This window comes from Periplaneta americana, chromosome 13, assembly GCF_040183065.1.
Source record: "Periplaneta americana isolate PAMFEO1 chromosome 13, P.americana_PAMFEO1_priV1, whole genome shotgun sequence".
NCBI classification, from domain to species: domain Eukaryota; kingdom Metazoa; phylum Arthropoda; class Insecta; order Blattodea; family Blattidae; genus Periplaneta; species Periplaneta americana.
Window position 1 is genome coordinate 129,212,346 of NC_091129.1, and position 15,958 is coordinate 129,228,303.

Consider the following 15,958-nt stretch of genomic DNA (forward strand, 5'->3'; position numbering starts at 1 on the left):
ACTCAAACAGAAGAATATGTTGGAGGTGTTTTTTTTTTTTTACTTGATAGTCTACTCCATCTTCTTTAGTCCACAAATAGCACAAACTATTTTGAAATCCGCAAAATTCAAGGCGTATTTACAAGCACAGCACTCCAAATAACAATCGATAAACAATCTCATAAAAACTTAGTGTTATAATGACGAACAAAAATGCTACGAACTTATGTATCAGCCTAATATAAGAAAAACTAAATAGTTTCTTCATTTTTCTGGGATACTTATTCCCATAAAAAGATGAAAAGATTTTCGACCAAAGATAATAATAAATGTTTATAGACTAGCACAGTCTAGTATATACAGTCACGAAGCTTGAGTTGTGAGGGTACTAGGAACAATACACTGTGCAGGTACTATTTAGCATTGTCTGTGATGAGGCGATAGTAGCGATCCTAGTGGTTGGCAACTATCTATGGATGCATATTTACTACGTATTGAGCTTCGTGACTGTATATACTAGACTGTGAGACTAGTAAGAATAATAATAATAATAATAATAATAATAATAATAATAATGATTTATTTTAGCTGGCAGAGTTAAGGCCGTAAGGCCTTTTCTTCCACTCAACCAGCAAAAAGTGTATATACATATGCATGAACTTACAAAGAATTCAACCATTTGATTTAGATGAGAGTTACATGTATACAAGAGTTACTTACAAATTAAACAACAAAATACTATGAACTATTAATTAAACACTGAAATAAACTGTGTAGCAGAATTAAACTAAAATACATAGAATGTTAATATATTTCAAATAATATTAGATAATAGAAAGAGATTATTATGAGACAATTAAAATACAGCACAATCAGGATGATGTCTAAAGAAAAAAGTAACAATGTAGTCAGTGATATTTTAAATCAGTATGATTGGAGTGAAATGCTAATAAGGTTATCTTTTAAGCTGTTCTTAAAGGTGTTTGTTGTCTTGCAGCCCCTAATACTTTGTGACAAGGAATTCCATTGACGCGAGGTGGATATTGTAAAAGATGATGAATAACAAGATGTTCTATGAAGAGGTATACTTAGCGTGCCACAGATAAGCGAACTGGTATTTACGTCGTGGTTAGAGTATAGATAAGAGAAACGAGACGAAAGGTAATTTGGTGTTGAAGTGTGCAGAATTCGAAAGAGTAAAGACAAAGTGTGTAAAGTTCTACGTTCTTTAAGTCGGAGCCACGAGAGACTTGCGAAGGACGGTGATATGTGATCATATCGTCGGATGTTGCACACGTATCTGACGCATATACTCTGAGCTCGCTGTAACTTGACTGACAGTTCAGAACTTAGGTCACTTAACAAAACGTCACAATAATCGAAGTGCGGCATTACTTGGGTTTGCACTAGGGTAAGTTTTAGTTGCTGGGGCAAGAAGTTTCTCAAGCGACTCAAACAGTGAATGGAGGAACAGATTTTTTTTTATCGTTTCTTTAACTTGAAAATTCCAACTTAGATTATTATCAAAAAAGAAGCCAAGATTTTTTACGACAGATGAATAAGGGATTAGCGTGTTGTTAAGGGTAACAACTGAAAGATTACTGTTATTAAGGGAGTTAACTAAACGCTTATGTCCAATAATTATGGCTTGAGTCTTACTTGGATTAAGTGCGAGTCCGAAATTGGCCGCCCAAGTGGAGACAGTGGCTAGGTCACAATTTAACTTGTCAATCGATTCATTGATCGTATTGGGTCTGGAATGTATGTAAAGTTGTAGGTCGTCGGCATAGAGGTGATATCGGCATTACTGTAAGTTATTTGATACGTCATTAATGTAGATAGAGAAAAGTAGTGGTCCTAATACGGAGCCCTGCGGCACTCCCGCCTTTGTGCATCTCCGTTGGGAGAATTGATTATCAATGGGAGAATGTTGAATAATTACAATTTTCAGTGATGTCCAATAAAATTAAAACGACAAGTCTTGCACTACTTCGACATTTACAGTAAGCCTAGTTCACATGGCAACTAAATTTCAACAACTAAAAACATTAGGCTAGTCAGCAAAATTAAACACAACAGAAAAAGGGTTTCTTTAGAAAACGACTGTTGGACTATAGGCCTACATGAATTATTAAATTTTGCAGGACAGTAAATTCTCCCCCATTCTCTATAAAATTAATCGTAATAAATACGAGCATAATGGAATGCAAAACAATACAAGAATAAACATTTTATGAATTTTCAACTCTAAGAGCTCTAGAATGTTTGATAGACAACTTTCTTTAACCGAAACGAACTATCTAGTGCAAATTTAGTAAAGAATTATGTTGTGTTTGTTAGTGATAATTACTCAGACATGTCAATCTGTGTCAAAAATAAATAGAGACATAACACTGTCTGTCATCTAATAGATCCTTTACGCCAGAGATGGGCATCGTGCCTCACTTGAGACTTTGTGCCTCACTGACCTTCACAGAGCTTATCGCTCTGAGTGACATCATCTTCACAGTCCCCGTTTCTCCCTCACGTAGCTCCTAGGCGTGGGCAGGTTCTATATCAGTTTCATAAGCAATATCAGTGGTGGCATAATGGCATTATCAAAGCAGTGTATACGCGTTAGAAAACGATTATTTCATGAGAAATGGGAGGAAGAGTTTTTTTGCTGTCTAGAAGGGGAGAACATACGATGCATGTTATGCTCGAAAATCCTATTAGGTATTAATAAATTTAATATACAACGACATTACTCCTTATGTCATAAAGAACATGCTGAATTAGAAGGTAAGACAAATTAAATGTTATTTTTCGTACTATTCCGAAGAAAATTTATGATCTTAACATTTGCATAGTATACTAAATACGACATTATACCTTAAACACGTTGCATTAAAAGGTACGAGGAATTAAATGTTGTTTGTACGTATTGTTTCCAAAAGAAATTTATAAAAAAAATATCAAATGTGCGTAGAAAACGAAATATGATTTTCTGAAATTATTTTAGGTCGAGAACGTGCAAATCTATTAAGTAATCTTGAGAAACGCCAGAATATTCAAGAAAATAAACGTAGACAACGTGATGGAATATTATTGGCTAGTTACGCAATTTCTCGCCTATGATTTAAATCAATTCAGCGACGGAGAAACAGTAAAGAGGTTTATGATTAAAGCTGCCGAATTAATTTGCCAAATTGAATAAAAGTTTTCGAGAGTCTCACGTTAACCAAGCGCTTTCCTAATAATTCGCCACTGACCTCCTTAACGATAACGATAAGGTGACGCAGGTCACAGCAGTTTATATTTCCCATCCTATTCTGCAGTCTGCTCCCCTAGTAAACAAACTATTTCAAATGGAGTGCCTCACGTAACCGAAAATTGTGCCCATGTATGCTTTACGCTATCAAGTCACTTTAAATTGAGGAAGATGAAGATAATCGTTCAGATCAAATCCAAAACTACTTGCCATTCATAATATGCTAATTAATTAAAGGCAATTTCTGATTGCGATCGAAGTACATCAGTTTTGCTGCATGAAACAAAGAGGGCTTTTCTAAGTCACATTATCGTCAGAATAAATGCTTACGTAAGAGTGTATTTGTATTTTCGTTTATTTTTCATGAATATTTCATTATTTTTTCTGAATAATAGGAATCCGCTCGGATTACAGCGAGAAGGGTGAGCAAAGCTTTGAAAGGCAGTAATCTAGTTATTTTACATGTATAATCAAATAAAATCAGTGAAGCATCACATGACCTTCGCTATTTTGATATTCCACAATCTTCATCCATATACAAGAGCTTTGCAGCCAATAATTAAGTGTCCTCTGTTCAATTTAATTTTCAACCTCACATACGCTCAAATGTCTAATTTGAGATTTTTCGATTCAGGATGTGTTATGGCGCCCATAATATTTAATTTCGTAACACCGCCACCGTGCTAGCGTGCTGGGCTTTTAAGCCAGGGAGTCTGAGTTTAAGTCCCGGTGTATCCACCCTTAATTTAGTCTATAACTTGTGTTGGGCAAGTTCGTGGTCTAGGCAACACAAGGGTTATCTTCGGAAGTTCGGTTCCCTTGTGACATCACAGAAATTCTCCATCATCACCATTCATTCACTCATTAATTAATTAATTCATTCATTCATTCCGAGTGCATTGTACAAGTAAACCTACCGTCCGTGCCACTCTGGGTAGTCTCTAACAAATTCACGGAACTAGCGACATCTAGCTCGTAGAGTCGGACTATTCGGAGTTGGTAGATTCCGGAATAAGATTAGATCGATTGTTAATCCCGTACATAAATGACAGAGGAAACTGATGATGGATGCACGTAAATTGCAGATGGGAGTGCACGTAAATTGCGGAGTAGAGGAAAGAAGCTATCAAAATGGTGTTGGGCACTGAATCGAGCTTAAGAAGTCTCTTCCCACTTTCCCAGATGTAGAACTGACAGATTTCATCGGAAACCTAGTGTGGCTAAACTTGTTTTGCTATTATTTAGCTATATTACTGACTTAGGTTAAAGGTCCATTCACAATGAAAATTAAACATAACGTAAGCGTTAACTTAAGAATGTAAACGTTACGGTAAAATCACATGATTCATGATGGGGACATAAACATAACCGCAAAGATAGCTACTTGGTAACTATGGAAACATAACGACTTCATTTTCTCATATTCTGTCGTATACTTCAGCGCTCCGCGATTGTGTACTGTTTGCAAATCACGTAAGCATAAGCATGAAAGTTTGGAATTCGCAAACTTTCATGTTAACGTCTAACGGCAATGTTAATGTCAGTGTTTATGTGAATCATGGTGAATGATTCTATTTAATAACCTGGCCGCAAAATTATGTGTTTATGTTAAGGTTATGTTTAATTTTCATTGTGAATGGGTTCTAAGTTAGGTTACGTTACGTTAACGTAAATTTCATGGCTTTTATTTCGTTGTAGGCACTCCCGTCCTCTTTCACTAGACCCAAGTAGGAATGAACTGTTCAACTCTATATAATAAATAGCTGATAAGTGAACGTTTCTGCGCTCTTCATTTGTTTACCTCCACTCCTTTCCTTTGTAACTTCACCAGGTATATTCATTCCGGAATTTACATAGGCTAGCCCATGATGAGGCCGAAGATAAGAAATGAGTTTTTGTCTGGAATTTGCATATGTTCGGACGTTTAACGACAAGTTAAGGGCCCTGCCATTGCATAAAAACTCATATACTGAGCAACGCTCCATTCCATTTCTATAGGATACAATATATGTCTACACAATTTCAATGAATATACTCGAGTGCACACATCTGTAGCTAACTTTAATTAAAAAAAAATAATAAAGAGAGAGAGGCAGGAGAGGAAGAAAAGTTTTCACGAATGATAGGCGTACAAGCAATATTATCTATATGTTTCTGTTATAACCAGGGAGGGAATTCTGAAACTTACAAATTATATTTAATATATAAAAGCGGAAGTAGGTATATGTATTAGGTATATCTTCTCTATACAAATCTACACGCTTCTACTGATATTTGCCAAATTCTGCACACTTAGCTTTCATAATCAGAAGGTAAACATAGGCTACATTAAAATTTAATAAATTAACGTTAAGTTATTTTAAAAAGACTATTACACTCTTACTACGTCATACTACTTTTAACCAATAAAACGGTACGAAAGGACGTATTTCAACCAATCATGGCTGCTTATCGCACAATTTTATCGCGTCCCTAGCATTTGTTTAATTTTATCGCGTCCCTAGCATTTGTTTAATTTTATCGCGTCCCTAGCATTTGTTTCTTTGTTTGCCAACATTTGAAACTGCACTGGTCTGGACGTCAAAAAAAAAATATATATACAGTATATATATCTAATTACAAACCACTCCAGTCGATGCACAGCAGTTTCAAATATGACTCGCCTTGGCATTCAAGAACAAGAATTAATAAAAATCACTGATCATACCTATGCATCTTCTGAAATCCGATTTACAAATAAATGAAGAGCACCATTCGGAAATCCTGAATAAGTTGAATACACCATGTAGGCCTAAATCAACGAGTTCCACTTCTATTACGCACACGTCCAATGTAACATCAATTGAACCACCAACCACATTCAAATTTGAAAATTGTACATTCAATAATTATTCCTTTTAAAATTATTCATTCGGAAATCCTGAATAAGTTGAATACGCCATGTAGGCCTAAATCAACGAGTTCCATTTCTATTACGCACACGTCCAATATAACATCAATTGAACCACCAACCACATTCAAATTTGAAAATTGTACATTCAATAATTATTCCTTTTAAAATTATTCATGTTTATTTTTTATGTCATCGTCGTTAATTAAAACTTTTCTAATACTTGTGTAGGCCCTATATTAGTTAGGTTATGTTATAGCTTCTGCTCTGAGAGGATAAAAAGAACTTCTGCTATATGATATTATGGATAGTCACGTATCAGAGATTGTTTAATATTAAGATTTATTGAATAGTAATCATTACAGTGTCTGTATAAAGACACTACTGCCATCTAGCATGCATCTAGCGTAATATTTGTAATGTTGAGATGGTACAATAATACATTTGAAGACAGTTGTATTTTCGTACGTCAATTAATATTTTATTGTATTGGAGTACTTCGTTACTTCTAATCTTTATATACTTTCTTCTAATCGTGTAATAGTCAATTAAATCCCACTCGAGTTTTGATTTTCTCTAGATAAATCTGCTCGTGTTCCACTCTCAGATTTATCTATAAAATCAAAACGTCTAGTGAGATTACTGTTGATAAAAATAAATACGGTGAAATATGCATGTATAATTAAAATGGCCTTCTTTACAGTCAATTATTGCTTATTTCTGTTATAATAGCCTATAGCATCTACTTTCATGTGGCCTTGGAGAAAATAACACAACATTAAATGGCATTGTTGGTACTTTCTTTTTCTTAAGTTTATTTATACACGCTTTAACATCTGTGGTCATATCGCGTGTTTAGGATCTGTGGATATACCAGTAGGCCATGTTTACTATTGAGTTCATGTTTCTATTGTGTGTTGTAGATGACTTGTGTTCATGTAACTGATTTAGATTTAGATTAATTTTTATGATATTGGTGATTGAGGCGTTGATAAATCATGGTATGTAAATTTCGAAACAGGCATTTGTCTCTGTGACTGAGGGGAAACCATTAAAAATCTAGTCTGATTGACCGTTAACGGGATTTGAACCCGGGATCTCCCGAATGCGAGTTCCAAACGCTACCGTCTCTTTATGTTGATACAGTATGAAAGGAAAAATCTAGAAAATTATGCAGTGAGTGCTATCACACACTCCAGAGCCATGAAGTATGAGTCTCTCGATACAGTTGTAGATAGTGAGAAGGCTGTGTTTTATCCAAGTGAATTCTTGAATTCTTTGAAATCACAAGGGATACCACCAAAATACGATTCATTTGAGAGAAACTACTTCTCAGCCATTCGATGTAGATAAAGAAAAATAAATATATACAGGATGTTTCAAAAGTGATAGCAAGACATTTAGGGATGAGAAATAACAACAAAGAGAAGCAAAAAGTTCCACTAGACATGAGTCCGCAAATTAACCGTTTACGAGATAGTGCCAATGTGAACACATAAGCTTAAGTAATCTTTTTTTATGCATATGTAAATTTATGTTAATTTATAATTTTAGATTCGAACGTTTCTTCGTCATCTTCCAGTGAAATATGCTCATTTAAATGTGTCCCATGTGCTTTCAGTAACTTGTTTTTATGCAAATTTTTACTTCTTATTTTTAATATATTTAAAATAATTTTTAATAATTCGTCACCCATACTTTTTAATTTTGTCTTAGAAAAGGCATTACAGAAACTTAGGAATGAAAATATTGGAATTTCATTGGGCAATGGTAAAATTAATTTATTAGCATATGCTGATGATATTGTCCTTCTAGGACAAACAGAAAATGATATCAAGAAATTTTTTAGGATCTTAGTAGAAGAAACAAGAATAACAGAGTTAAAAATTAATTCAGATAAAACTAAATACATGAATATATCACGTACCTCAAATAATAGAGGGTCACTTATGATAGATGATTGGGAGTTTCGAAAAGTCACTGAATTTAAATACTTAGAAAGTATAATTAATGAAACAGGCTTATTTGGGAAAGAAATTGAACATAGACTCAAATAAGTGTTACTACTTCCTTCATAAATTGCTTAGTTCCAAACTCCTTTCTAGATTATCAAAATTAAGATGCTATAAAACAATAATCCTACCAACTCCTCCTATATTGCTGTGAAACTTGGATATTAACAAAAAAAAACAACAACAACAAAATCCCTTTTTACTTTTGAGAACAAAATCTTGAGGAAGATTTTTGGTCCCATTCAAGAAGATAACACATGGAGAATTTTGAACAGGGAACTAAGGGATATTTATAAAGATCCGGACATAATAGCCTTAATAAAAGTCTAAGACTACGTTGGCTTGGACACGTTCTACGGCGTGATGAAGAGTCTCTTCTACGAAAAGCTTTCGACCATTCTCCAAGATGTACGAGACTTCTTGGTAGACCTCGTCTCCGTTGGCAGGACCAAGTATATGATAATCTTTCTACAGTGGGAGGACGACAGGAAGATGCAGAGAACAGAGACGAATGGCGATATATCGTGAATGAGGCTAAAAACCACTTAGGTTTTGAAATGCCCTAGATTGATTGATTGATTTTTAATATTCAATGCAAGGAATTTAAGTAGGCTTAACTTTTCAGTCTAGGGATCTTGGTGACCCATCCTTAATGTGATGTTACAGAATCTAAATTAAACGTTACGTACCATTAATGAACTTTTGATGGCGACTAAGGTTTTCAGGTCAATGAATTTTTTATTGTGAATAATCTGTCTGAATTATGGCATTAGCCATTATATTAGTGCCCTTCAGGAAATTTAGAAAATTCGACGCCTGTGCTTTCTAGAATATCAAGAATTACTAAGTGGATAAACGACGTAAGCAACAAGAAGTCATTAGGGCCCCACTTAAATACCAGATCACTTATCTGTGGCACGCTAAGTATACCTCTTCATAGAACATCTTGTTATTCATCATCTTTTACAGTATACACCTCGCGTCAATGGAATTCCTTGTCACAAAGTATTAGGGGCTGCAAGACAATAAACACCTTTAAGAACAGCTTAAAAGATAACCTTATTAGCATTTCACTCCAATCATACTGATTTAAACTATAACTGATTACATTGTTACTTCTTTCTTTTAGACATCATCCTGATTGTGCTGTACTTTCAAAATTGTCTCATAATAATCTCTTTCTATTATCTAATATTATTTGAAATATATTAACAACATTCTATGTATTTTAGCTTAATTCTGCTACAAAGTTTATTTCAGTGTTTAATTAATAGTTCATAGTATTTTGTTGTTTAATTCGTAAATAACTCTTGTATACATGTAACTCTAATCTAAATCAAATTGTTGAATTCTTTGTAAGTTCATGCATATGTATATACTCTTTTTGCTGGTTGAGTGGAAGAAAAGGCCTTACGGCCTTAACTCTGCCAGCTAAAATAAATCATTATTATTATTGTTGTTGTTGTTGTTATTATTATTATTATTATTATTATTATTATTATTATTATTATTATTATTATTATTATTACATCGAGACAAGACTCTTGAATATGGAGAATGAAGACAGAAAACGCCTACTAGCTCTACTACCCGCTCTACGAATGAAGAAGAGAAGTTGCCTTCATGTAGGCGCTCACTCACAAGTTTCTACTGTTTTTACTAAACAATCTCGTTAGGTGTATATGAAGAGTAGAGGAAATCGATAACGATGTTTTGTTATAAATACATGTATTGCATATTCTGGACACATAAAAGATGCTTGTCTGCCTGTAGGAAATTTCTTGGCATCGTCTGTGCACTTGTAACAATAAACCAAACGAAGTGGTAGAAATCGGAATCACATAGGCTATAATTGTTGAATGAACGAGTTCAACTACGGTTGTTACGAGTTAAATATGAATTAGATATTACAAGTCGCGACATCTCACATGACGGATTTACAGGGTGATTCACTAGGATTTACCGTCACTTACGGAGCTTATTTCCGAAGACATTCTGAGCAAAAAAAGTCATATAAATATGTGTCCTAATCTCGCGTATGGGCAAATCCAGAAATGCGTATAGTGTGTTAGTTGGGAGGCCGGAGGAAATAAGACCTTTGGGGAGACCGAGACATGGATGAGAGATTAATATTAAAATGGATTTGAGGAAGGTGGGTATGATAGTAGAGAATGGATTAATCTTGCTCAGGATAGAGACCGAAGGCGGGCTTATGTGAGGGCGGCAATGAAACTCCGGGTTCCTTAAAAGATATAAGTAAGTAAGTATTATTATTATTATTATTATTATTATTATTATTATTATTATTATTATTATTATTATTTCAAAGAAACTAGTTCGATTAATTAAAATGTGTCTTAGTGAAACTTACAGCAGAGTCCGTATAGGCCAGTTTCTATCTGATGCTTTTCCAATTCACTGCGGACTAAAGCAAGGAGATGTACTATTACCTGTACTTTTTAACTTTTCTCTAGAATATGCCATTAGGAAAGTTTAGGATAACAGACAGAGTTGGAATTGAACGGGTTACATCAGCTTCTTGTCTATGCGGATGACGTAAATATGTTACGAGAAAATCCACAAACGATTAGGGAAAACACGGAAATTTTACTTGAAGCAAGTAAAGCGATCGGTTTGGAAGTAAATCCCGAAAAGACAAAGTATACGATTATGTCTCGTGACCAGAATGTTGTACGAAATGGAAACATAAAAATTGGAGATTTATCCTTCGAAGAGGTGGAAAAATTCAAATATCTTGGAGCAACAGTAACAAATATAAATGACACTCGGACGGAAATTAAACGCAGAATAAATATGGGAAATGCCTGTTATTATTCGGTTGGAAAGCTTTTGTCATCTAGTCTGCTGTCAAAAAACCTGAAAGTTAGAATTTATAAAACAGTTATATTACCGGTTGTTCAGTATGGTTGTGAACAGAGATTAAGGGTGTTTGAGAATAAGGTTCTTAGGAAAGTATTTGGGGCTAAGAGGGATGAAGTTACAGGAGAATGGAGAAAGTTACACAACGCAGAACTGCACGCATTGTATTCTTCACGTGACATAATCAGGAAAATTAAATCCAGACGTTTGAGATGGACAGGGCATGTAGCACGTATGGGCGAATCCAGACATGCATATAGAGTGTTAGTTGGGAGGCCAGAGGGGAAAAGACGTTTAGGGAGGCCGAGACGTAGATGGGAAGATAATATTAAAATGGATTTGAGGGAGGTGGGATATGATGGTAGGGACTGGATTAATTTTGCTCAGGATAGGAACCAATGGCGGGCTTATGTGAGGGCGGCAATGAACCTCTGGGTTCCTTAAAAGCCAGTAAGTAAGTAAGTAATTAATACCTGTTATTATTCGGTTGAAAAGCTTTTGTCATCTAGTCTGCTGTCAAAAAATCTGAAAGTTAGAATTTATAAAACAGTTATAGGCTATTACTTACCGGTTGTTCTGTATGGTTGTGAAACTTGGACTCTCACTTTGAGAGAGGAACAGAGATTAAGGGTGTTTGAGAATAAGGTTCTTAGGAAAGTATTTGGGGCTAAGAGGGATGAAGTTACAGGAGAATGGAGAAAGTTACACAACGCAGAATTGCACGCATTGTATTCTTCACCTGACATAATTAGGAACATTAAATCCAGACGTTTGAGATGGGCAGTGCATGTAACACGTATGGGAGTGTTAGTTGGGAGACCGGAGGGAAAAATACCTTTGGGGAGGCCGAGGTGTAGATGGGAGGATAATATAAAAATGGATTTGAGGGAGGTGGGATTTGATGATAGAGAGTGGATTAATCTTGCACAGGATAGGGACCGATGGCGGGCTTATGTGAGGACGGCAATGAACCTGCGGGTTCCTTAAAAGTCATTTGTAAGTATTATTATTATTATTATTATTATTATTATTATTATTATTATAATTATTATTATTATTGTTATAATTATTATTATTATAATTATTATTATTATTATTATTATAATTATTATTATTGTTATAATTATTATTATTATAATTATAATTATTATGATTATGATTATTATTATTATTATTATTATTATTATTATTATTATTATTATTATTATTATACGCAAAATTCGGACATCCTAGTTGTGAGTGCGGACTACTGAAAAACACTTGCGAATACAGCGTGCAGTTCGAGGGGAGAGCAGAGCTGCACGCATTGTATTTTTCACCTGACATAATTATGAACATTAAATCCAGACGTTTGAGATGGGCAGGGCATGTAGCACGTATGGGCGAATCCAGAAATGCATATAGAGTGTTAGTTGGGAGACCGGAGGGAAAAAGACCTTTGGGGAGGTCGAGACGTAGATAGGAGGATAATGTAAAAAATGGTTTTGAGGGAAGTGGGATATGATGACAGAGAGTGGATTAATCTTGCACAGGATAGGGACCGATAGCGGGCTTATGTGAGGACGGCAATGAACCTGCGGGTTCCTTAAAAGCAATTTGTAAGTACTGTAAGTATTATTATTATCATTATTATTATTATTATTATTATTATTATTATTATTATTATTATACTCAAAATTCGTACATCCTAGTTGTGAGTGCGGACTACTGAAAAACACTTGCGAATACAGCGTGCAGTTCGAGGGGAGAGCGCGTCCAGCTAGAAGTTATAGCTATATCTGTTGGGTGTGAACTGTGTTGGCTGAGGGGGAACTAGGTGGAGAGAAAACGCTGACAGTGCAGTCCGGCAGATGTCTCCACCACGCCGAGCTGTGGTCAAGGACCTGTCACAGGCAGACTAGCCGGCCGGCTGACAAATACGATTATTCAAATATATTTAAATGATGAACATTCTATTTTTCCTATATGCATGCGTTTGCACGATTTTTTATTATTTTTTGTATGATTGTGAATTCACATCTAACCGAATAGATTACTAGACCTGGGACAGTTGTGATAATTTTTTTTTTTTGATTGTAAAATCAATTTGTAGAACACATAATTTTCAACGCAACGACCAAAAAATTTTTCGTCGTCATAAATTTATCTACTGATTGAATGCTGGAAGGGGATGGTGAGAGTTTCAGCCTAAGTTCTCCGGGGATAACAAACGCGGGTGATGATTGAATCGGAGGTGGCTGACATCCGGCGGACAGGCCTCGTGAAATATGGCGGCGCTCGAGTAGGGGTGGTGTTGCCATGTTCCGCGGGAAGACATAAATAAGGCAACTGCACGTTCGATCGCTTCATGCCGGGCGGGTGACATGTGCTGTGTTTCTGTAAGAAGCTTCCGATCCAGAGTTACGCAAACTGGGGATGGCGATCCTCTCTGTGGCGTAGAGGACTTCATCTTCTATATCACGCGAAGCCCGCGAAAGAAGAATTCTCCTCCAAATCTTCCACCTGCACAGACGCACCAGAAACAACACAGTTTACACTACGGCAAAAACAAAGCCACTCTTCACCAGTAGCGGCCGGTGATCGAAATCCTCGGTGAGGCCAGATGCAACTAGTTTAAGTGCCTCCGATAGGAAATATTTATTTGTGATACTAGCCGTACCCGTGCGCTCCGCTGCACCAGTTAGAAATAAATATAAAGTAATTACATAATTAAAATAGGACATTTGATCCAGGGAACATTCGTGTTTGATAGAAGGATAAATCGTTTAATATGTTACTTAATTTAAATTTCATCCAAATAATTAAAATGCGATCATTTTGGTCCAGAGACCACTCATTGGTGCAATGACAATTCCTTTAACATGTTTCTAATTTTTATTACATGCAACCATAGTTTAATGAACATTGACATCATTTAGATTTAATGTGTAGGCTATACTTTATTTTACTTGTTATAGGTTTCCATTGAATTATGGTAATAACTTAATTTTAACCCTTGTTTTCTACGTATTCAGTAAATGGCGCTTGGCCCACTATGGTTCTGAACCCTTCAAATAACTTAAATTATATTATATAATATTACATATTATATTATATTATATTATATTATATTATATTATATTATATTATATTATATTATATTATATTATATTATATTATATTATATTATATTATATTATATTATATTATATTATATTATATTATATTACATTATATTATATCAGAAGTTACTGTAATAACATTATAGCATTATGTCCATCTAGAGAAACTACACTTTCCAATGGTGAAATAATAATTAATTATACAAATCGGTTAATTTAGCTTTCGATATTACTTCATACAAACACAGAAACATTCTCTGTAGGCTATCTTTCATAGCTTTCTATTGTTGCTGTCCAAGGCCCCTTATAGACGAAGTCATTTGTTTTTTATTTCATTATACGGCCTTAGATGGCAGTTATTTTAATTTTAAAACTCATTTATCTCATCAAATATCAGTCCTATCAAAATTTTTCAAGGAATAAAACTTATCGCAAATTATTTTAAAGAAACTTTTGTTATGTAACATTTTTCACAAAAATCAATAATAAGCGAGATATTTCAATTTATTTAATTCAGGCCCCCTTATAACCCCCCTTTTAAATAATGTATTTTGAATGCCATATAGCCTAAAATCTAAGTTACAACGAACTTAATTTATATTCCAATTTTCATCGAAATCCGTTCAGCCATTATCGCGTGAAAAGGTAACAAATATACAGACAGACATACAAACAAAAATTTCAAAAAAGCGATTTTCAGTTTCAGGGTGGTTAATTATATATGTTAGGACCAATTATTTTTGGAAAATCGAAAATTACCAGAAAAAATTCGGCTACAGATTTGTTATTAGTATAGATTATGACTGTATTATTATTAGTCTATTATTATTATTAGCCTACTATTAGCGAAAAATAATAATTTCACTCACCAAATAAGCTGTTATGCTGTGAGTTTCAATGATTGTTTCAGTGTGATGAAGCAACCCACATAATATGTTGAAAATCCCCTTTCTTTCTTTTATTTGTTTCCATTGACAGCAACGAACAAGCCAACAGGGAAGTTTATTTTGCACCACATTACCACTTAACCATTTATGTTGCCCATACCAGGATGCAATAGAAACTCGCGTTTTAAGATTATCTGTCAGAAAAATTGTCAGCGATGTCGTAGGTATCTCGGTAGACTCTCTCTTTATTTAAAACTTTCTTTCTTTCAATATTATTTCTTCTCGAAAAAGGACACTCTAACAATGAATTAACTGCACCAGCATTATTTCTCGCATTTGTTTCTGTTTATATTTTCTCGAAATACATAACAACATTGGCCCAGATTCACTACTGTACTACGAAGTACAATAGTACAACACCCTAGCTTAAGTCATAAACTAAGACATAAGGGGAAGGAATAGTGTGGGTCTCTGCCTGCCAAAGAACTGGAATTTGTGTTATTTATGGCCTATTTAGGAAGTCAAGTAACCATTGCTATTCCCACCCCACACTACCCTTGAGGCCGGCCCATGGATGTGAGAAGTCAAACCTGACCAGGCCAGACGAATTGTGCCTCAGCTACAGCGTTTTAAGCGCAAGCTCAAAGCCCTCGAAAATACAGAAAATTCAGAAGCCAGACCCGGCACCAGCGGTTCTGGCCTCAGGAACAAATTTTACTGCAAAACAGGTCTATATACATCACAAGCCAGACCCAGCACGAACGATCCTGGCCTCAGGAACAAATGTTACTGTAAAACAGGTCTATATACATCACAAAGTTTTCAAATACTTCTACAGCGATATATGATTCATTCAAATAACTAATATATTATATAAAAACACAAAATTTGATTTCAGTTAAGCCAAGTGACTGAGGCCCGGCCTCACATGCCTCAGTCAATCAGCCGCCACTGCTCTT